The sequence below is a fragment of the Octodon degus genome, unplaced genomic scaffold, assembly GCF_000260255.1.
Source record: "Octodon degus isolate 3935 unplaced genomic scaffold, OctDeg1.0 scaffold00085, whole genome shotgun sequence".
NCBI classification, from domain to species: domain Eukaryota; kingdom Metazoa; phylum Chordata; class Mammalia; order Rodentia; family Octodontidae; genus Octodon; species Octodon degus.
In genome coordinates, this window is record NW_004524661.1 from 3,193,189 (window position 1) to 3,217,675 (window position 24,487).

The 24,487-nt window shown below is 34.3% G+C and overlaps 1 protein-coding gene, 1 non-coding gene and 1 pseudogene across 3 annotated transcripts in view; 2 read left to right on the top strand and 1 right to left on the bottom strand.

Annotated features, from left to right (window-relative positions):
* Ranbp17 (RAN binding protein 17) overlaps positions 1 to 24,487 on the bottom strand; it is a 390,835-nt gene that overhangs the window by 213,831 nt on the left and 152,517 nt on the right. The gene's annotated exons all lie outside the window — the stretch shown is intronic.
* On the top strand, positions 9,919 to 10,025 carry LOC111818283. Its single transcript, XR_002822300.1, has one exon. It is a non-coding gene; the product is annotated as a U6 spliceosomal RNA (small nuclear RNA).
* Positions 11,247 to 11,970, top strand: LOC105742938 (annotated as a pseudogene).

A 24,487-nucleotide genomic window follows, 5' to 3' on the forward strand; every position in this document is an offset into this window, starting at 1 on the left:
TGGTGCTGGAGGATCGAACCGCGGTCCCTGTGCTTTGCCAAGCTTGTTCCAAGTAGGTGCTTTAGACCACTGAGCCATCTCTCCAGCCCCTTAATAATTAATGAAAAGAAAGTTTAAATCCTTTTTCTGAGAAAAATCCTAGCAAGGGCAGTTTCTATACCTTACCCACAGGAAAATATTTAAGATTTAAAGTAGTTAAGTAAATTTCTGCCAGTGCCAAAATAAGAAAACATTACTGTGCTGATAATCTTACATCAGATACTTTGATGTTTATGTCTTTAACTTTACAATGTGATTATATTTGCTGATACTATTGTGTACTGTAAGTATATTCCTATGAATGTAAAACACAGGTTTTCAACTATAAAGATTACTTTTCCTTAGATTCAGATAAAATTTAGGCCACAAGATAAATTCTTAGATATCATTTCATTATGTTAACCATCCCCTCCTGAAACTGAAAATCTTTACTGCCTCTCTCTTTAGATTTTCAGACAAAGAATTAAAATATATAAGAAGAAAAAATATACCAAAAGATGTATTATATTTTCAACAAGGTAGTTTGTATAGATATGCTATCATGACTTATAAAGGAGATACACATGAAAAGATTAAAACCAAATAAGAAATGGAGTTAGGACACAAGACAGTGACTGCTTCTAAAGACTACAAATTGTCTTTTAGAAAAAAGCCAGAGGCTATAGGTATAACTTGCTTGGCATATATAAGGTCCTGGGTCTAATCCCTAACAAAACCAAAAGTGAAAAATAGTGTAAACATCTTAAATTCAAGAGTAGCCTCATTTGAACCAGTAATTATAGCCACAGCCTCAAAACACAAGTCCAAAGAAATAGGTATTATACTATCTTTCCTTTTCTATCCTGAAATTCAACGAATTGTAACCTATGATCATGTTGTTATTAACTTCCAATTCTTCAAAACCCAGTGGTATATTATTTTATTGCTATATTGCTATCTAACAAAAAGTATAACGTACAATGGATTTTCTGACAACTTGTTCAACTGAAGATTACTAGTTCAATGCCATTTTATTTTTTACTTGTTCAATTTACTTTTAATTTTTCCTAATATGGTACATGCTTTCACTAATCAAGTAGGCATATTTATAAGAACAAAAGATGTGGGTTTTAATTTCACATTTTATAAATACATGCTATTTCATTTTAAATATTAAAAAATAATTTCTTTGAAGCTTTCCTACTGTACTGCAGAAGAGGCAATTTATTGGAAAGAAAGGCAATGAGACAAAGACTTGGAGACCAGAGCAAGATCTGAATTTAAACCTTATGCCTATTAATTTTTTTTTTGGCAACTTATTAAGTCTCAGTTTTCTTAAAAGCACAATAGGCCAACACCAGGTATTCAGGGTCCAAAAATACCAAGAAGTGGTAAAAACACAGATAGCAACTACATGTAGCAATACACCCAACCAAAAAGTCAGATGAAGATTGTAAGAGGCAAATTATGAGAGAATGCTCAATAACAAAGGCATGTTCACCACATCAATATATACTTTAACAGAACTGTGTTGAATATTTTATTTTGTAATAATTTTAAACTATAGGAATAGTTAGAAAGTAGAGTTCCAGACACCCTCAGCACAGCTTTTCCTGATAGTAGTGTATTTCATAAGCAAAATACATCTGTGAAAATTAAATCATTTATATTAACATGATAATATCACTATCCCATCTACAGATTTTGGCTTGGATTTTATGACATTGCCCTCTAATGTCCCTAATCCTACTTAGATTTCAGTCTAGGATCCATTTACATTTACTTGTCAAGTCTCCTTAGTCTCTCTAATATGTAATTGCTTTTTAGACTTTTTCTTTTTTAGATTCTTGACATTTCTGAAGAGTACTAGTGAGGTATATTGTAGAATTTCCTTCAGTTTGGGTTTGTCTTATGTTTTCTCAGGGTAAGACTGGGATTACGAGATACAGTGAGAGTACCACAGATGTACTACCACACAACTTATCTGTGGTGATTTTAACCTCGAACATTTGAATAGTGGAGTTTGACACTTTTCACTGTAAAGCTTCCTCTTTATACTTTATATACTTTACTCTTTGGAGACAAATTACTAAGTCCAGTCTACATTCAAAAAAAAGAAAATTAAGCTTCATCTCGTGAAGAGGATAGTAATAAATGGAAATTCTTTTGTAAGGAAGAGTTATCCCTTTCCCCCAACAATCTGTTGATTCATTTATTTACATGGGTATGACTCAAGAATATTTACTTACAAAAAATGTTTTCTTGAGTAACTCATTCCTCCTCCTTCTTCTCCTTTTCTTCTTATTAGTACCTCCTTACTTTCTGCTCTTACAATACTGGTCTTACGAGAAAAAGGTTCACTTTTTGGGGCCAGTGAGAAAGTTCAGCAGTCTCAAACACCTTCTTAGGCAAGCTTAGGCAGGCACTGGGGATCATAGTTCGATCCCTGGCACCACATGCTGCGCCAGCCCCACCCTCAGGGTGGGCTGAGCTGGCCAAAAAAAAAAAGGTTCACTTTTTTATTTCCCATGTCCTAGATGTATAATAGGCCATTACCTCAAGGAACCCTGGTTTCTTTTACTGGAAACTGGAAGGTCTAGATGTTGTATATATTTGTTGCTGCTGGGGTGTCACTATTTCTAGGCTCTTTAAGTAGATAATTAGGAAGCATACATATGTACACTAACTTACATACACACATGTATTTGTAGTGGGTTCAATATATATGTGTGCATTAAAATAAACATGAATTTGATCAGACTTCTCTCTAGCACCACAGAATTCATTTTAGTTTTCCACTTGCTTATTTATAACTTTTGATTCTGATGGTAGAAACTTGGTTATCTTTATTTACAATACATTAACTTGCTTGACCTTACATTTATAAGGTAGCAACTTGTACATCTGCTAACGTGTACATCTGTGAGAAACTTCTGCCAACTGAAGTACAGTAATGTCTACATAAAGCTCTTTCTTTTTAGCCTCAAACTATGCAGTTAAAACACTTTAAGTAAGCTCTTTTTGACCTTTGTCCTTCACTGAGGTTACATAATAGAGTACTTGTAATTTTGAGACATTTGCTACATACAGTTTCTATTCTATTCTGGGTTCCCTGATATGATGGCTGCTTTTTTTTTTTTTTGTACCAGGAACTGAACTCAGGACCTCTCACTTGCCAGGCAGGTGTTGTGCTGCTGAGCTGTATCCTTGGCCCCAACTTTTAAATTTATACTAGTAAAGTTTATTCTGTAGTGGACTCTAACAAATACATGATATGGGTCCATTCATTAACTCAGAAACATACAAAATAGTTCTATCACTCTAAAAACTCCTGTGTGGCCCTTCCATAGTCACCCAATCTGTCCCCTACCTCCTGGTAACTACCAATCTGTATATTCTTACTATCTTAGCTTTTTCCAGTATGTCATGTAAATGGAGGATACAATACTTTGTCTTTTGGTTCTAACTTTACTCACTTAGCAAAAGACATGCAATATTTATCCACATTGTCACAGGAATAAGCAGCTCATTCCATTTTCTTATTGATTAGTGTTCAACTGTGTGATGTACCAATCACAGGTGTTTTATCCATTCACTTAATGAAAAATCTTAGTGGCTCCTAGTTTTGGGTGAATAAGCTGTTATAAACATTCATGTACAGGCTTTTGTGTGAATATGTTTTCAATTCACTTAGGTAAATGCCACAAATGATATATAAGAAATGGCCAAATTGTCTTCTAAAGTGACCATACCATTTCCCATTCCTACTAGCAAGAAAGGAAAGTCCCTGTTAGTATTATCAACTTCTAGTTTTAAAACATTCAGGTAACCGTACAGTAGTATTTCACTGTGATTTTTATTCTTCAGTTATTATGTGAATATTTTTATATCCTTTTTGTTATCATATATCTTCTATCATGAAATCTCTACTTGAATCTCTCTCCTCTCTGCCTCCCTCCCTCTCTTTTACTACATTGGTTTCCTATTGTTGCTTCAAGGAGTTATCAAAAACATAGTGGCTTAAAACAGTGGTGCTGGGGATTTGGCTCAATGGTAGAACACTTGCCTAACAAGGTGGAAGCCATGGGTTTGGCTCTCAGCACCAAAAACAAAACAAGAACAAGAACAAAAACAACAACAACCAAACAAACAAACAGACCAAAAAAAAAAACCAGTGCAAATTTACTATTATTCTATTCCATGTTTATCTACTATTTTTTTTTCCTATACTTTAAGAAGCTAGTCTCAGGTCTAACATGGTTGAAATCAAAAGGTCAGCAATACTGTGGTACCTCCTGAAGATTTTAGAGGAAAAATTACTTTGATGTTTTTTTCCAATTTCTGGAAAACCCATTGCCCATGGTTGTCATTTCATTCTTATATCTTTTATACAGCAATAGTCTCAATTTTTGATAAAGTCCAATTTTTAAATTTTTCATGGATAGTGCTTTTACTTAGACATACATCCTATGAATCAAAATTGTTGACGTTTTGCCCTGCTTTCTACTAGAAGTTTTATAGATTTATGATGTAAGTTTTAGACCTAAAATCAATTAGGAGTTCATTTTTGTGTAAGGTGGTGGTCCATGTTGAAGTTCATACTGGTATGAACTGATGTCTTCAATAATATTGTATTTCACTGCATCAATGGAATGAAGTACAAATTAAAATAAAAGTAAATTGTTTTTAATTACTAGACTTGCAAAGATTTTTTTTTTTAATTTTATTTATGTATGTGTGTGGGGGGGCCAGCTCAGCCCACCAGGGGGTGGCCCTGGCTGGCATGTGGTGCTGGGGGATTGAACCGTGGTCCCTTTGCTTTGCTAAGCTTGTTCTAAGTAGGTGCTTTAGACCACTGAGCCATCTCACCAGCCCCCTTGCAAAGATTTTTAAAAGGGTAAAAACTAGCAAGCTTACAGAGACAAGCTTATAGAGAAACACTATGTTTTGCTGGTGAGGTACTCAGCCATTTTGGAAGGCAAACAAATATACTTACGTGTTTATGATTTCAATCCAGCAATTCTATTTCTTTTTGTTGTTGTTGTTTTAAGAACTTTATTTTTTTTTGTATTTTTTTCCATAATTTTATTAGCAATTCTATTTCTAAAAACTAGTTTTTAGAAAAACTTGCAGAACAGATAGATATGTACTGAATATTACTGTAGTACTGAATATATATATATTTTTAAAAACCCTAAGCTTCTATGCTATGGGAACTTTAAAAGTACAAATAATATATCTATAAAATGTACTCTAATGCACTATTTAAAAGGTAGAGCTGCCTATGCAATTAAGGGAAAGAACAAAGTTCTGACTTGGATAGGGATGCTGTAAAAGTGAAACTAAATCTCCATTGAGGAGATACCATGTATACTAGAGCAGAGCATTAATTTTAATACTGCTATGTTTACTATGGGAGAGGAGAGAGAAACTGACAGGAAAGCAAATCTTAGTGCATTATACTTTGAAGAATTTCACTACTAAAGCAATGATCAAAGAAGATCATTCTAAGTTCTTCTAACATGCACCTATGTTTAGATTTTGAAAAATAACTATTTTGGGTCTCAATTCATTTCATCTGTCAGGAATTATTTACCCACCACCCATCAATGGTCCTTATATGGAGCACCAAAAATTTAGCCAATTCTCAAAGCGATTTCTGATTTCCAAAAGCTTAAAAACAAGTGATCACAATGAACTTTTCAAGTTTTAACATCATATTTATTAGACTACAGAAAAACACAAACAACAACAAAACTTCCCAAGAATAAGAACATTTTGTGTTAGAAGTATCTGTTTTAAGTACTGAGAAGGGAAGGCAGTTGATAGACTGAAAAAAGGAACAAAAATAGGAATTGTTTCCTTCACAGAATTAATCTTACAGAATCTAGGCTTCAGTTGTAAGATTAAAGAGAATCAATTAATTTATTCATAAGATCCTGAAGACTTATTTCATCTAAAAACCCTGTAAGTAGGAATATTCTCAGATAATGTCCTATTAGCATTTATTTTTATAATAAATAGAATTTGATTGATTCAATCCTATCAACCTATAATCACAATATTTTTCAAAATCACATTGCACTTGCTGTATTTTCGTTTTTTCCTGTGACCTCTCAGAATTGTCACAAACATATCCTCCGCCCCTAGCAGAACTATAATAAATCATACTCTAACAGGAAAAGGAATATTGTGGGACAGTCCTGCTTCAAGGTTGTATATGGTGAGATTTTTGGACTTATGTGCAAACATAAGAAGCATAGAATTCTTTATCCTATTTTTAAAATATAATCTAATTTTTAAATGTTTTTTTATCATATTATGTAGGGACTTAAAGTTCAACATATCACTACTTGATGAAAAATATCTGTTCCTTATTATGCCTAAGATGTTTGAAATGCAGTGAGATAGTGAGATTAAGCTTGATAGCCTAAATCGTTTGATAATAACAATAAGCTTTTCTTCTGGATGGTTAACAACCTAAGTTTGCAGACCAAAATTAGAGAAAAAGGAGGGCCACAAGGAAAGCCAACATTTTGGCCCTAGTCTTCTAAGGTCAATTAAGACTCAGGACATATGAGAACTTGTACTGTAACGTCATGTACCTCGGTAGTGTCCCAAATTTTCTGATCAAGAAGATTATGGGGCCAAAGAGGAAAGTGATCGATGACGTAGAGTGTGCCTAAGGAGAGTCACATGGGGAGAAGACACTCCCTCAGGCTTTCACAGAGAGCACATTGGCCAAGCAATGGCTGTGACTCATCCACATGGCTGACACTGACAAAGGTTCTACAATCTGAGGTACAGGATCTCAGGATAAATCCTGAGGGCATTTCACTGACCTTCTCAGACCAAAAAGCTACAACTCTTGTTGCATAGGTCCTGCTTTACCTTGGTCTTAACCATCCAGTAGAAAGGTGTGAAGACGAAATATAGGAAATAAAGCCATGCTGTTAAGTTGAGTTGTGGGGGACTCAGGTCAATAATTTCTGACATTGCCAGTTAAACAGAAGACCCAATGCTATTATGGGCTACTGGACTCTTTTAGAATATTTTGCTGAGTTTACACACCTATAATATTCAATAACGGAACTTAGAAAAAATGGGGTATACCTATGAATGTCCATACAATGTATCTGTGTATTCAAAGTGGTTGAGATAGATATATAGTTGCATTCTCTTAATGAATAGAATGATTTGTTGTAATGGTGTTTGTAAATAGGATCACAAGTCCGCATCTTATACAGCATTTAACCACTAAGAAGAATATATGCAGTGTATTATTTGTTGAAACTGTACTTCCTATTTGATTTGAAACTGTCTCATTGCTATGTTTATCAATAAAACTTAAAAAAAATAAAATAAAATAACAGTATCAGAGATGGGTGTTCCATTGCCATTCAAATATTGTAGGTGCTTGAATTCAGCAAAATAATCCATTATAGTTCAATAGTCCATAATAGAAGTGGGTTATCAGCAGAACTGGCAATGTCAGAGGTTGTTGACTTGAGCCTTTTACAGCTCAGCATATTAATATGGCTTTGATTTTTATACTTTGTCGTTCTACTTTTCTGCTGGATGGTTAAGACCATAATAAAGCAAGAACTATTTAACTAAAAATGTAAATTTTGTATCTGACAAGTTCAGTCAAATCCCCTCAGGATTTACTTTGAAACCATGTACAGCAGTTTATAGATCTTTTGACAGTGTCAGCCATGTGGATGAGTCATGGCCATTGCTTGACCAATTTGCTTTTTGTGAAACAAAAAAATTAGAGAATTTTTCTCTCTAGGTGACTCTCCTTAGGCACACTATACATTGCTAACCACTTTCCTGTATGGCCCCATAATCTCCTTGAACAGAAAATTTGGGACACCACTGACTTATAGGATGTTACAGTACAGGTTTACTTACTATTATGGACTACAGTACTATATTGGGTTGTTTTGCTGAATTCAGGCACCTACAATATTTGAATGGCAATGGAACATCCATCTGACAAGAGAAAACCAAAAAGGGGGTATAAATTAAGGACCATTTTGTAGTGAAAAAATATATATCTGTATATACAAAATAGAATAGTTATATAGCTACTTTCTCTTAGTTCAATGAGAAAAAAGATTTGTACTAATAGTTTAGACAAGGTATCATGTTTGCATCTTGTACTCCGAGTAACTACTATGAGGACAGTAACATGCAACATATTCTTTATTGTAACTGTCCTACTAATCTGTTTTGAAACTGTCTCATTGCTATTTCTTTCTCATTAAAATAAAAAAATGCTTTGTAAACTGCAAAAAATAAGATAAAATAAAATAAATAAATAAATCATACTCTACTCTTTACCATACCCTATTTTAGAGGCATCATATCTGTTGTGTGGTATTTATAATCATATGTAGCTTTTTCCAGAATTAAATATGAAATCTTATTCCCTATATTACTGGTATATATAATAGGGCTTGGTGTAAAATTAATGATTAATGAAGGCTGAGGTAAACAAATGGTGTGCCATAAGACTGAGGAAACATTTTAATAATATTAATACTGCAGCCAGAGGAGGATGAAAAATGTTAACTAAATTTGCCTTATATAAACAAAATGACTTACTAGAAAAAGCTTGTTAACATAAAAATATTCTAAATAACAAAGTACCTTCTGAAGATGTGGAAGAAACTTCAATATTTGTAACATCAAAAATCTAAACTCAAGCATTAATTCCATTAATGACCCTAGTTTGGTGTCAGTCCCTGGTAGATTTTCTAGGAAGTTTCCATCTTAAGCTTCTAGGACTGAATTGCTTTTGAATGACATCTAACCTGAAGATCAAATAAATTTCAATTATAAACATACTACTAAATCTGTAAAATTGGGGCCGGGGAGTTAGCTCAGTAGAATAGGCGCTTGCCTGGCAAGCGCAAGGTCTTGAGTTCAATCCCTGATACTGCTAAATAAATAAATAAATAAATAAATAAATAAATAAAATCAGTAAAATCTTTAGAATGTTACATTATATCAAGCGTACACACCAGAGTAGATTGGTCCAAGAAATGTGTATGGAACTCACTGTGCTCAATGACACAGTGGGAAAAACCCTAATTCTCTTTTATTTTCTTTGCCTAAAAGGCCTGACAATCTGAGGTGCAACAGTGTGTGTCCTTTAAAGAAAGAATGAGTCTGACTGCTAGTGCGTGATCTTCAGAGGGCACAGCAAACAGTCACTGCTCCCATCCACCCATCACTTGGCCCTGAGTGCAGATATAGCTGCTGGCAATGTGCAGCACAATGGAAAATAAACATTTTTACTTTCTAGCCCAAGAACCATAACAAAGAGACCCCCTCCAAAGGGTAAAGTACTCATTACAAAAAGTTTTTTGAGAACTTTATGAGATTAGAACACTGGCCATGGCCCCGAAGTGTCACTGGATAGCAGAAACTTTAGCCAAATCTTAATGGTCCCATAAGAGGAATTAAAAGTAAACTGTTGTTGAAACCACTGCCCATAAAAGCAGGGCTAAAACTGTCCTGAACCTAACCAGATCAAGTACCACTCAAACAAACAAACAAATGAACATTTTTTTAGCATTTTAAACAGTACCTAGGACCTTACCACAGAATATTAAAACGACCAGAATAAAATCTAAAAATCATTTATGAAAAGAATCTGCAACTATCAAGGGAAAAGAATATCAAATTGTCCACTTCGAAACAAGAAATGAGAAAGTATACAAAGAAAAAGGAAAGCATGGACATAAAAAAAAAAGAAAATTACCAGACAGAGAATTTAAGCTATCTTTAATTTGCTCAAAAGCTAAGGAAAATATGGACAGAATACTAAAAGAAATCAGAGGAACAATGATGGATTAAATATAAAACATTAATTTAAAAATGAAAATTATAGTGCTCACTTAGGCAACACATATACTAAAATTGGAACGATACAGAGAAGATTAGCATGGCCCCTGCACAAGGATGACATGTAAATTCATGAAGCGTTCCATATTTTTCTAGGAAGAATGTATGCAATGTGTTAATTATTGAAACTGTCCTACCAATTTGATTTGAAATTGTCTCATTGCTATGGGAAAAAATGTACAATAAAACCAAATGCCAAAAAAAACACCCAGGTAGAGGAAATATAAAGCCTTGCAATGATAAATCTGGAAAGATTTTAAGCCACCAGCAATGTTACGTGAAGGACCGAAATGCATCTCCCTGCCCCTCTGTACCCTGCTGGGTCTGCACCAGGGCCTGCAGCACAGAGCGGAGTGACTGGCACTGCTCGACCCCTGACTCAGGATGCCTGGTCCTCCCACAAGGACCATCCCAACTGTTTATACACTGCAGTATGATTTAACTGCTCCTGAATGGAATTCATCAAAGAAGCTACTTTTAAATAAATTATATTTTCTTGTGTATCCTAAATAAATAATAAAAATGAAAATCATAAAGAACAAAATAAAAATTCTAGGGTTAAAAAGTACAATGACTGAAGCTAAATCCTGGAAATAACCCAAATCCCTATCAACTGAGGAATGGATAAAAAAGATGTGCTAGTTTTACACAATAGAGCATTACTCTACTATAAAAAAGATAAATTTGAAGCCTTTATAGGTAAATGGATGTTACTAGAGATCATACTTATAAGTGAAATAAATCAGATCTGCATGTGTAAACAACATATTGTCTTGGTAATGTAAGAACCTGAAAGAGTAAATAAAAGCTGAAAGGTACAGTTGATACTGTGAAAAGGAAAGAATCTACAAAAGAAAAGAAAAACAGAATGAGGGAAAGGACAAAAGAAAGACAGAAGGAAAAGATTTTTATGTATATATAAAGGATAGCTTGGATAATTATACTACTGATTTATGATGGTTTATTAAAAGAGGCAGTTAATACTTAAATTTTTCTTTCTCCTTTTTATTTTTTATAACTTTTTTGAACAATCTTGCATGCCAAAACTGCTAATCTGGCCGCCTACCCTCTCTATTTTTCTTGTCTCCCTATGGAAAATTTGGCCCCTGCTCGCCCTCCATCCAAGATCAGCAAGCAGTACGCACGCAAGGTGTCACGGTATCCCGAAAGTGTTGCATGAAGACTGGATGTGGTTCTAGAACGAAGTAGCCTTATAAAATAGCCATGAGTATCCCAGAGCCATACTGTTTATCACATGTTCACACTGTGGTTCTTCTTTCCTAGTTTAAGAGCCTATCTGGACTTTTACCATCAGAGACGCCCATAAAGGTGTCAACATCAAAAGCTGCCATGTCTTGGTATTCCCATCCAGCATATGCAAGATACTGGCAACATTATCATCTGGCAATAGCTTGGATGTGAAACTACCAGACTGCCTACAGGAAGGGCATGGCAGCATACTTGTTTCCTGTGGTGCTTTCCAAATGCAGTTGCACCCCAAAGCTCTTAAAATAATAATGCTGGATCTTTGGTCCTACTATGACCACTACATGGCCTGGCAGGACTCTCACTACAGCTATTCCCATGATGGAAAGTTGAGATACCCTCTATGTGAAAGTAGTAGGACCTGGCCCTCCACAGGAAAAGACGAAGCTGTTAGAAGAGGAGGAAGTCAAGACAGAGTCAGATGACGAGACAGAACATGACCTGAACAATATGGAAATCACCGATGAGCTCCGCCAGTACTTTGCAGAAACGGAGAGGCACAGAGAAGAGTGATGGTGGCAGCAACAACTGGAGGCAGAGCACCTGGATGACTATGTGAATGCCGACCACGGCCTGTACTACGACAACCGCCACACCACAGAGCCCACAAGCAAGAGGCCAGGTGAGCAGTGTCAGGTTGAGATGAAGCGCTTGTATGGGACAGTGCTGCCAGGTTCCTGGCCATGGAGACTGCAATGCAGCTGAGCTTTGACAAGCACTGTTGACAGAAAGCAGCTCAAGTACTGGCCTGTCATTCCCCTGAAGTTCTAAGCCTTGGAACAGGGCTCCCAGGAGAATGCGTCCAGAACAGGCCCCAGCCTTACCCCTTTCTCTCTGAAATAAACCCTTTTCATGTCTCCTGTGAATTTCTCAGGGAAAGAGACTTTTCTACTGATATCTAAGCATGTTCACCAAGTGCCCACAGGGCCTCTTGGGAGCTGAGTACTCTGTTAGCTCTCCTGTCACTGGAATAAAATACCTAACAACTGTAAAAAATAAATAAATAAACATTAAAAAAACCTGCTAATCTGAATAATGTTTTCTTAATAATTTTATTGAGAAACAAATAGCAATGAGACAGTTTCAAAACCAATTATTAGCAGTTTCAATAATTAATACATTGCATATTGTTGTCTTAGTGGTTATTCATTTTTTATTTTATTGAGAAATATCAATAAGACAGTTTCAAAACTGATCAATAGAGCAGTCTCAATAATCAATACATTGTACACTGCTATTTTCTTAGTGGCTATCCGTAGTACAAGATGCAGACAGAATATCCCATCCAAACACCATTAGCACAAATCATTCTTCTCATTGAACTAAGTGAAAGTAGCTGCATATCTATCCTAACTATTCTGTATATACAGATACAAAATGGTCCTTCCTATGTATCCCTTTTGTTTAGTCTTGTCAGAAATGGGTATTTCATTGGCATCTAAAAACAATAGGTGCATGAATTCAGCAAAACAATTCAACACAGTCCAGCAGTCCATATTAGTAGTGGGTTATCCACAGAAGTCGTCGATTTGAGCCTTTCACAGCTCAGCATATTAACATGGCTTTACTTTATATACCTTGTTTTTATACTTTTCTGCTGGATGGTTAAGACCAAGATAAAGCAAGATCTGTATAACAAGAAATGTAACTTTTGTATCTGATAAGGTCAGTCAAGTCCCCTCAGGATTTATCCTGTAACCCTATACCACAGTTTGCAGATCCTTTGTCAGTGTCAGCCACATGACTCTCCTTAGGCACACTCTTATGTCATCGATCACGTTGCTCTGTGGTCCCATAATTTCCCTGATCAGAAAATCTGGGACACAACTGAGTTACATGATGTCACAGTATAGGTTTTCCTATGTCCTGAGTCTTCACTGACCTTGAAAGGCTATAGTCAAAATGTTGGCTGTCCTTGCAGCCCTTCTATTTCTCTAATTTTTGGTCTGCAAACTTAGGTTGTTAACCCTCCAGAAGAGAAGCTTATTATTACCTTACATCTTATGCAGTTGGGTTTAACTTCACTATCTGTGTGAATATCAAATATCTTAGGTATAACATGGAACAGGTATTTTCCATCAAGTATTGATATATTAAACATTAAGTCCCTACAGAATATGGAGAAAAAAATGAAAAATATTTAAAGAATATGAATAAACAATTACATATTTTTACACGGAAATTTAGAAATCTAACCATATATGAGGTTATTCATTATACAAGATGCAGACACAATATCCTGTCCAGAAACTATTAGAACAAATCTCTCTATTCACTGAATTAAGAGAATGCAGCTGTATATCTATCTTAACTACTTTGAACAGACAGGTACCACATGGTCGTTCATTTGTATCCCCCTTTTTTGTTTAGTTTTGTCACAGAAGGGTATTCCATTATCATTTAAATATTGTAGGTGCGTGAATTCAGCAAAATATTCCAATATAGTCCAGTAGTCCATAATAGTAGCGGGTTTTTCATAGGGCTGGCAATGTCATAAGTTGTTGACGTGAGCCTTTGATAGCTCAGCATATTAATATGGCTTTACTTTTTATATTTTGTGTTTATACTTTTCTGCTGCATGGTTAAGGCCAAGATAAAGCAAGACCTATATAACAGGAAATGTAACTTGTATCTGACAAGGTCAGTCAAATCCTCTCAGGATTTACCCGAAACCCTGTACCATAGTTTGTATATCCTTTGTCAGTGTCATCCATGTAGATGAGTCACCGCCATTGCTTGACCAATCTGCTCTCTGTGAAAGCCTGAGAAAATGTTTTCTCTCCCTGTGACTCTCCTTAGGCAAACTCTACATCCTCAGTCACGTTCCTCTGTGGCCCTATAATCTCCTTGATCAGAAAATTTGGGACACAACTGAGTTACATGTTACAGTACAGGTTCTCCTATGTCCTGAGTCCTCACTGACCTTTAATGGGCAAAAATGTTGGCTGTCCTTATAGCCCTTCTTTTTTTCGAATTTTTGGTCTGCAAACTTAAGTGGTTAAACCTCCAGAAGAGAAGCTTAATGATATTATTACCCTATAATATAGGCAGGTGAGCTTAACCTCACTATCTGTCTGAATATCAAACATCTTTGACATAACATGGAACAGGTATTTTCCATCAAGTATTGATATGCCAAACTTTAAATCCCTACTGAATGTGAAGAAAAAAATTTTTTTAAATAGGAATAATTACATATTTTTACACAGAAATTTAGAAATCTAACCATATACAACATTGCAGCAGGACAGTCCTATATTTTTTTCTTGTCTCTTATTTTCATTTATTACTTTTTTTAAAAAAAAACAAACATTTACTTGAGAGACAGTATAGCAGTAATTTGTATGACATGACAAGCAGTACATATTTAGAAGACCAGAATGACAGACATTCCAAGCATGGCCCTAGTATTACACACTGCTATCTTCAGTGCAGTTGCTTAGTTCACAGGTATCTGCATATATAGTTAGTAAGGGTGAGAATCCAACCAATTAACTGCTAGTTTCAAAAACCTACTGAAGAGTCTCGGGATCACTGGCTTAACCATCTTGTGCATATAAATATATGGTTTTGCCCCATCACGTTTCCTAGCTTTTCTCCTTGCCCTCTCATTATTTAATTCTTAAATTCTTGCTTCCCTTTTAATTGTGTTCTAACTTTCTTACTTTATTTCTTCTTTTGGGTTCTTACACTAAGGAGACTATTTGACATTTACACATGTGGGTCTGGCTTATTTCACTTATCAGTATATCTTCAAGTGGCATCTTCTTATATATGAAGGCTTTGAGTTTATCATTCTTTATAGTTGAGTAATACGTTATTGTATAAAAATGCCACATCTTTTTCATTCATTTCTCAGGTTATGGGCATTTTGGTTGCTTCCAAGATTTAGCTATCACAAATTGTGCTGCTATAAACATAGGTGCACATATATAAAACATACCAAATTTGATGGAATACATTGTTCCATGCATCCAGGAAGCTTAATATAGTCAATATGACCCAAAAAAATATCCACAACAAAAACATCATGAAACTACTAAGAGAGAAAGAAAAGATCTTGAAAGAAGTAATAGAAAGCAAGATGTCACATACAAGCAACCTTAATAAGATTAACGGTTTTATGCTGAAGATTGACTTTTAAATGAATTTCATATATGCTGCCCAGAAAAATTCAAAGAACGAGAATATGAAGATGAAAATATGTCATTATGTTTCACTGTTAATGGGCATTCCAAAAGTGGAACTTAAAGCATAAAATAATTAATAGCAATTTCTCTCAGAAACAGAGTTCAGAAGGTAATAGGTCACATACAGACTTAAAATACTGAAAGAAAAAAACGATGTTAATTAAGAATTCTATTCTTTTCTCTTTCTTTTTTTTCCTTCCTTCCTTCCTTTCATCCTTCCTTCCTTCCTTCCTTCCTTCCTTCCTTCCTTCCTTCCTTCCTTCCTTCCTTCCTTCCTTCCTTCCTTCCTTCCTTTCTTCCTTCCTTCCTTCCTTTCATCCTTCCTTCCTTCCTTCCTTCCTTCCTTCCTTCCTTCCTTCCTTCCTTCCTTTCTTTCTTCTATTTGGTGCAGGGATCCACATGCAGCTCAGACTCATAGTGATCCTCCTGTTTTCAGCCTCCGCAGCAATGACATTACAGGCATGCGCCACCATGCCTTGACCTCGGTTGCTGGCTCAGCATGTCCTGGGGCAGCATGTTGTACTGAGGATCAAACCGTGGTCCCTGTACTTGCCTAAGCTGGCACTTAGTCTGCTGAGATATATCACAGGCTCTTTAACCAAGAATTCTACATCTATTAAAACTCCTTTAAAAATGAAGGAAAAGAATTTAAGACAACCCTAGATTCAAAACAAAACAAGCACATTAATGGGTGCTATCACTAATATCACTAATAGGTCGGCCTTACACAAAATGCTAAAAGAAGTTCATCCTGGTGACATGACAGAATAGCACACTGAAGCTTAAAGCTATACAAGGAAACAGAAGCAGAGCACATTATGCTGCATGTGTGCACGGATAAAAGCTAGCGCTGCTGCATTTTGGGTTTGTATCTCTTTGTTTCCAATATGATTCCAAAGACAAGTCTAAAACAACAGTTATAAATCCATGTTATTAAGAACACAATGTATACACATATAATCTGACAGTAACAAAAAAAGTGGGGATAGAGCTGGGTAGGATCATTTAATCTGTACTACTGAAATTACTTTCTTATCAATTCAAATTAGGCTGTTATAAATTCAGGATGTTAACTGTTAATCCTCATGACAGCCATGAAAAAAAAAATCTTAAAAATTATAGAAAAGGAATTGGAGAATAAAAATTGTCACTACAAAAAAAAAACAAATAAACAAAAAACAGTACAATAACAACTGAGCAAGAGAAAAGTTGTGACGTATGTGGAAAACACAATAAGATGACAAAACCAACTCTTTGACTACTGGCAATAACTTCATACATAAATAGACTCAATTTATCAATTAAAAAAGAGATCAGCAGAATGGATTAGACATTTTAAAAAGCTAACTTCCTATGGCTTAGAGTTACAGTGTACTGTATATTCTTTCATTTTAGTGGAATAACTTCCTTTAGCAGTTTGTTGTTTTTAGGGCTGCTCTATTAAATCACAGCCTATCTTTAACTTTTCCTTTTTTTCTTTTTTCCTTTCTTTTTTTTCTTCTTTTTCTTTCTTTCTTAATCTAGGAATGTCTGTAAAGTACATACACTGATTCAAAACAAAAAACATTACCTGGAGAATTTTCAAAGTACAAAAAAAGGCATGAAAAGCTATGTTATGTATCACCTGCATTGTAATATATGCAATGTCTAATGCAACTATAAAAGATAAACATATATTTCACGTTGAGTGATAAAATATTAACTGTAATCAGGTAGTTAAAATTTAAAAATATACCCCAATCACTGTAAAAAGTTAAATGTATGTGTTATGTCTTCAAAGCAGCCATGAAAACATCTGTTTGAAGATATAACATTAACATCAATAATAATTAAAATGCAAATGCTCTGAATGTACATGTTTATACCACTAAAAGACAGAGACTGTATGAATGCATAAAAAAAAAGATCAACTGCTGTGTTGTTTACTAGAAAGCTAAATTAAATGTAAAGATGTAATATCTTAAACAAGAAGATGGAAAAATAGATATCACTAAAGATTCATGTATAATAACTAAGTTTAGGAAAAATATTTGTGCCTAGTATTAAGCAATGTCACATCTCATGATGCGACATTGAAGTATGACCCCTTTAAAAATCACTGAAAAAAAAAGAAAAATAAATAAAAATAAAAAAAATAAATGAATAAATAAATAAAAATCACTGAAAAAAATAAAAATAAATAAAAATCATTGTACTTTATAAAAATTAAAAACTTTACTTTTTATGGTACTGGTATTAAACCCAGACCTTTTCACTGAGCTATTACCTCTAGCTATTTATTTTGAGATAGGATCTGATTAAATTGCTAGTGAACTACTACTAAGGTGCCCAGGCTGAGCTCAATCTTGGGATCCTCCTGCCTTAGTCTTGCAGAGTGGTAAGATTACACATATACACCATCATGCCAGATAAAATAAATTTTCAACTTAGCAACTTAGTGAGATCCTGCCCCCCCCAAAAAAAAAGTGTGGGGCATGGTGGCACACACCTGTAATCCCAGTACATGAGTGGCTGAGGCAAGAAAACTGTCATAAATTAAATTTAAGTCCAGCTTGGGCTATGTAGTTAATTCAAGGCTAGCCTAAACTACAAAGCAGTATCCTGTCCCAAAACAACTGAAAAAAAAGGTATAGCTTATTACAAAGCCTGGGTTCAATCCCCGTACCACAAGTCAAAATGAATTCAAACAAAAACACCTTTGTTCTTTAATGAACAATGTTAAGAAAATAAAATGATAAACTATATATAAAGGAATACATTTCCAAATAACATACATAACAAAAAACTTATATAAAAATCTATGAAGTATTCTCAACATTTAATAGTGTGTTTTAAAAGAGATTGGCACACTTTTTCAGAGAATATTTGGAAGACAAGTAAATGAAAAATGTTCAACAACACTGTGTTACCTACTAAGAGAATGCAAATTAAAACCATGAGATACCTTATAATCCTTCTAAAATTATTAATTAAAAAAGAAGAAGAAAAAAAGAACAAACCAACCAAAAACCTCCCTGGGACTTACAGAAATTAAGATTGTATTGAAATATAGATCAAACTGGGGAGAAAAAACTTGATGATACTGAGCACAAATGCACTAAGATTTAATGAAATACAAATTAAAACTAAGATTCACAATAGACTTACAAAGATTACAAAAAGGATAATACAGAAAATGGTTCAATCCTTTTAGAAGGAAAATTTTAATTCACAAAATTTAAATGTGTTTCACCTAGTAATTTTATTTCTAGAAATTATAGAGCAGATATACTTGCCAAGAAGGCACAAACATATTTACTGCAGCACCCCTATGCGTGATAAACAAAGTATACTTTTTGAGGGACGGAACAGCAGTAGGAGGGAGGTATTATTTTAGGTGGTAATGTCTATATGAATCTGTATCTGGGTTGAAATTTAAAGTAATTTTTCCTATATTTTAAAAAGAAGAATATTTTGATTGCATATACTTACAAGGCTATCTTCACCCCCCAAAAAATAGAATGCTATTTTTAGTACTAAATTTCTTGTTCCAATTTATTCATTTTTGATTATAAGGTAATCTAGACATAGTCTGCTAAGAAGAGATTAAGGAGCATACTTCTTACACCTACAATGAGTTATTAATATACATCTTTCTGTTTAAGAATAAGAACATATTTCTTTCTCTGAAGGGGTATGAAGAAAATTCTGTTTCAGTTTGCAAAATAAAAGTAATCAAATCGTCTGTAAGTCACTAGTCACTAGTATTATCTCTCCTGAATAGAATCTGTTCATTCTTTTCATACATGTAATTATGTAAAGCATTAAATTGGATATCAAGTGGTTTCTCTCTACTTATACATATACTGACATCCTTTTGGTCTGAATTTGTGTCAAACTTTTGCCTTCATGCAAACTAGAAATGTTTTCTCTTGTACAAGAAAGAAAAGCATAAGCATTACAAAACTGTTGAAATTGTTTGTTAAGTTATACATTATAATTAGTTTGGCAGAGCTAATACAAATCACATTTACAGACTAACAATAATAAAATTGAAGTACCAGTTAAATATCCAAAATAATTAAAGGAATCATTTTTAGCCTGGTATAATTAGCTAATTCACTTTACAAGCATTTATTAAAATGAATTCACATGTTATTATTCCATAGGTAGTTACACAATAGTGTTTATACAGGAAAAAATAATGAACCAAACTCTTTGTATCCAGCACTCCACAATTAAAATGAAGACTCCCCAAGTAATATCAATCTAGGATAGACTAATTAAGTTTGGTTTGATAACCATTCATTTCTCCTATTGCCTCTGAGCAAATTGTTTATTAGAGAAAGTTATTTTACACAAATCAAATCAAACTGGGTAAACCATTATATTTGAGGGAAACTTTAGCCATCAGTCAATTAATCCATCATTTTCTCCAGACACTATTGTTTAACGAGCATATCATATTATCAACAATTTAGATATCATATGATTCAATTATGACAGTAAATTTATTGACAGTTTCTCTAATACTTTTATTATGAGTAAATTTGGAATTCTTTTTACCTTTGTGAGCAAAGCAAAACTAATTCAGGTATTATGTCAAATATTAAATAAATAAAATTCTCCATAAATTTTATAATGGTTTGAAAATATAATACTACTACAAAAGGAAAAAGTCTTAATAAATTAAAACTACTAATAAAGTAAAACTAAAATATTCATTTACTAAACTGAAATACACATAATTGTAAAGTTATATTAAAACTTCATTTTAACGATACAGGAAAAATTATACTGATAAACAATTAGGAAAAATCTGTCACTTTAAGTTTAATGTTCAAGCCATTTACCAACTGAATCTATGTGACCTATTAATAGCCAAGAATACAGATTTCATTTTCATTTATTTATATGTTTATATATTTGATACAGGGTTTCACTACACAGAGCAGATTCATAGTGATCCTCCTGCTTTCATCCCTCCCAGCACTGGGATTTCAGGCATGTACCACCATGCCCAGACTCTGTGGCCGGCTCAGCATCCAGGGGCAGGACCGGCGTGGAATGTGGTGCCGAGGATTGAACCTTGATCTCTGAGCTTGCCTAAGCAGGCCTAAGCAGACTGTTGAGATATCTCACTAACACAGAAGAATATAGATTTCTAGTTCTTTCTATGACTGTGATTTTTTTATAGAAGGTATGAAATGTCGTATATATTAATAATTACAGATAGCATGAAAAAGAAAATATCTTTATGTATCTGTTCAAATGATCTAATGTAAGATCACAACAGTACAAGATTGATTTTATTCTAATTCTTAGCAAGAAAGGCATACATGTTTCTTTTTTTTTTTTTCATTTTCTTCTTTTTTTTTGGTGCTGGGGTTCAAACTCAGGACCTTGCACTTGCCAGGCAGGCACTTATGCTGCTAAGATATCTCCCTGGCACTAAGAAAGACATTCACGTATAATTTGCTGTTTTTCCAAAATCCGATGAAATCTCAAAAAGGTTTTTTGTTTAATATATATGTTGAAAAGCAGTCCTTCCTTTATACATTTTTCTTTCATAAATTTGGGTTTTAGAGTTCAGTTTATTAATGATGTATCCATAGGTTATCTCCAGTAGGTTATGTTGGCTAGTTTTATCTCACAATCTGAATTTAAGTCCCTCAGAGTTATAGATCATGGCTTAAAACTTTTTCTATCTCATAAAAGAAAAGTTCAAACTTCCACTCATGTTGAACAGCTATTTATTATCAGAATGTTTAGATGCTAGGCTTCTAATTTGACCTTGTCCAGATAACTGGAAGTGACTCTGTATATTAGAAGCCTAATTATGAGTGTTGATTAGACAAACACATTGAGCTAATAATAACTTTCATATGCAATAAAAAGTGCTCAGTGAACAACTACAGTTACTCAGGCCTAGCCTATGATCTAACAAGCAACACTAAGGCCATGTCATCCAACGGCTAAAAGAGCAGCATATGGCCTACAAACTACAAATTCCCTCAAATGTCTATAGTTACCAAAAAGTACTCTTCAGAGGCTTAGAAGGCCAGAGAGATACCTCAGGGGCATCAGACAGGGAGGAAAAATTGAACCAATGGACTATCGGGCTCCCTGCAACCTCACACCCTCATTTCAGTGAAAGCTATTTGCTTCTATAAGACTTCATTTGAAGAAATAGTTCCACTGGCTATAAGTCAGTTTAAAACCACTATCTTATCTGTGTATATTCCTGAAAAGGTCAGAATAAAATATTTTAGGTAAAAAAAAGTGTCCCTAGGCATATTTTTTTAAAAAGAATAATTTATTTCAAATATCTGCCTCAAAAAGAATTACTTATTAATAGGGTAACTACATGAACATCTGCAAAAAGTAATGTATTCTGTCATTTAGTAGAGATCAATATTTGAATAGTACAAATTGTTCAACCTAAAATACAGAAAAAGTCAATAACATCAGTTACCTTTTTTTAAATCAATTATCTAACATCAGTTTTATCTGTTTTTACAGTTTTTTCAGATTCACCCACTTTGTGCCCAACAAGTACATTTTTGTTATGCATTCATTTATTTTTAAGCAAATTATAATTTATTAGCCCAGTACTGGGAATTAAATATGTCCTTCACACTGAGCTATATCCCTAGCTTGCCCTTTACATTTTATTCAATTTTCAGACAGGGTCTTATTAAATTGCCCAAGATAAGCTTGGGATCCTCTTGCCTCACCTTTCTAGAGTAGTGTTACTCTTTTCTTAGAAAAAGTACTACAAAAAGACTTTACATAACAATTTTTCCAAACACACACACACACACACACACACACACACACACGTCCTTTTTTAGTATATTTTCCTGATATATGATTATGTTCATGTGGGTAGCTACATGTACATGACACTTTTTACAAAGTATACATTTAAGAGCAATCTTTCTATAAATTTGGTTTTCCTAATAAAAAGACACACCCCCATCCAAGATGGGTTATTATAGTCATTAAGTGGTTCTTAGAAAGCACTTGGCCCACTGCAATTTAAGTATTTATTTACAGTTGTAATTAAGAACAGCAATTGGAAAAGGACACATGAATGCTATTTTATTAAAATCATTCTTGATGTTCCTAATTATTCTCAAGATATTAGCAAAAGGAAAACTTTGATCCAAAAAACTCACCAGCATTATCTCCTTCACTATAAATATCTTAATAGTAAAAGCAACAAATATATTTAAGTGTGACATTTGACAATAAGTATATCTTTTAAAATAATTTCTACTGGGGCAGGGGAGACGGCTCAGCGGAATAAGCACTTCCCTAGCAAGCGTCAAGGGCCTGAGTTCAATCCCCAGTTTCGAAAAAAAAAAAAAAATCATTTCTACTGAGATACACAGAACTTCCATTAACATAATTTTTTTATTGTAAGATCATGAAGAAGTTGTGGTGCTTGTTTTCTCTGAGATATTTGCAATTTTGTTCTGTGATGCTTCAAAAAAAAAGGATTACAATACAGTATAAATGAAGCAAAAGGATAACATCAGTTACTGAAATAGATCACTGTTTAATAAATAGGATATAACAAGATCCTGAATTTTTACTGTAGCTTTCTAAGTGACAAGTCAAATGTCTTTAGATGTGTAATATTTTGCACTTCTGTGTAGCACTATAAGAGAAAGTAAAAAATGACAGGACTCAGTCAATGGCTCAAGGTCATCAATAGTAGAATCAAGATTTGAATCTAGTCCTATGTCTCCAAGATTAAGGATTTCTTTTTAAGATCATGTCCAACTTTGAGCATGTATTGCCTAGTTAACTGCATGTGAAAATCACTGAGTATCTACCACAGGGATGAAGAGTAAAAGTGTGTGAGATATACACTCATCTATAGCCTTACCTTAGAGTTTTTTAGGAGTTTGACTGCTTTTGATTTGGGACAAGGCCTCACTATATAGTTCACATTGGCCTTGAATTTACTATATAATAGCCCAGGCTGGTCTCAGACTCAAGAGTGCTGGGATCACATACATGTACCACCACACCTCTCACTTTACATTTTCAATATTCTTCTGTTATTACTATAGAAAGTTCTACTTCCAAATATACATTAAATGCAGCAAGGTTCACAAAAATAACAAAGCTACTGTTTCCTACATTTTATTTTCAATTAATATAAGAATCATAGAATAACTGCAAAAATGGTTAAAAAGAATATCTATTTATTATACTTCTTTTATGGTCATGAAACTTTTAAAAGATATGAGTAGGGCTGGGGAGACAGCTTAGTGGTCTAAACGCCTGCCTGGCACGTGCGAGGACCTGGGTTCAATCTCAAGTACTGCATGCCATGCTTCCCCAGAACCCTGGCCACACTGCGCAGGCCTCTGAAACCACGCGTGGTACGCATGCCTTTAATACCAACCCTGGGGAAGGTGAGACAGGAGGATCATTATGAGTCCCAGCTGTGTAGTGAGACCCTGTATCAAATTAATTTAACAACAACAACAACAACCAAAAGATATGACTAGGACCAAAAAAAGAAAAAAATGGGGGCCATGGTGGTGCACACTTGTTATTCTAGCACTTGGGAGACTGACACAGGAGGACTGCTGGTAGACTGAATCTAGCCTCGTTTACACAGTGAGTTCAAGACCAGCCTGAACTACATAGCAAGCCCTTTCCTCAAACACACAAATATATGGCTAGGAGCTATAACAGATTTTTGACTCTTAAATAAAGCTTTCAACTGCACAAATGTCTTGCATGCTATGAGCCAGAAATTATAAGACCATATGAAGACACTGCTAATATCTAGACATTTTACATTAACTATCCCAGGCCATCACTAAAAAGCAAAGTATTATGGCATGTTTTCTATAAATTAGTACAGCTTTGGATTTTTGTATGGATAGAGGTGATGATATAAGTGCCCCAGTACAGTGACTGAGACATAGCAGTCAGTGACTGGTTGCAGCTATTATGTAATAGGATATTTTAAATATGCTTTGTAAATCAGGACCTAGTGATACAAGAGAGGATTAACAGTGTAACCCTCTTTTGGAATGATTTGGAATGATTGCCTCCCTGCCAAAAGAAGTATACTGTATACAGTGTACAGG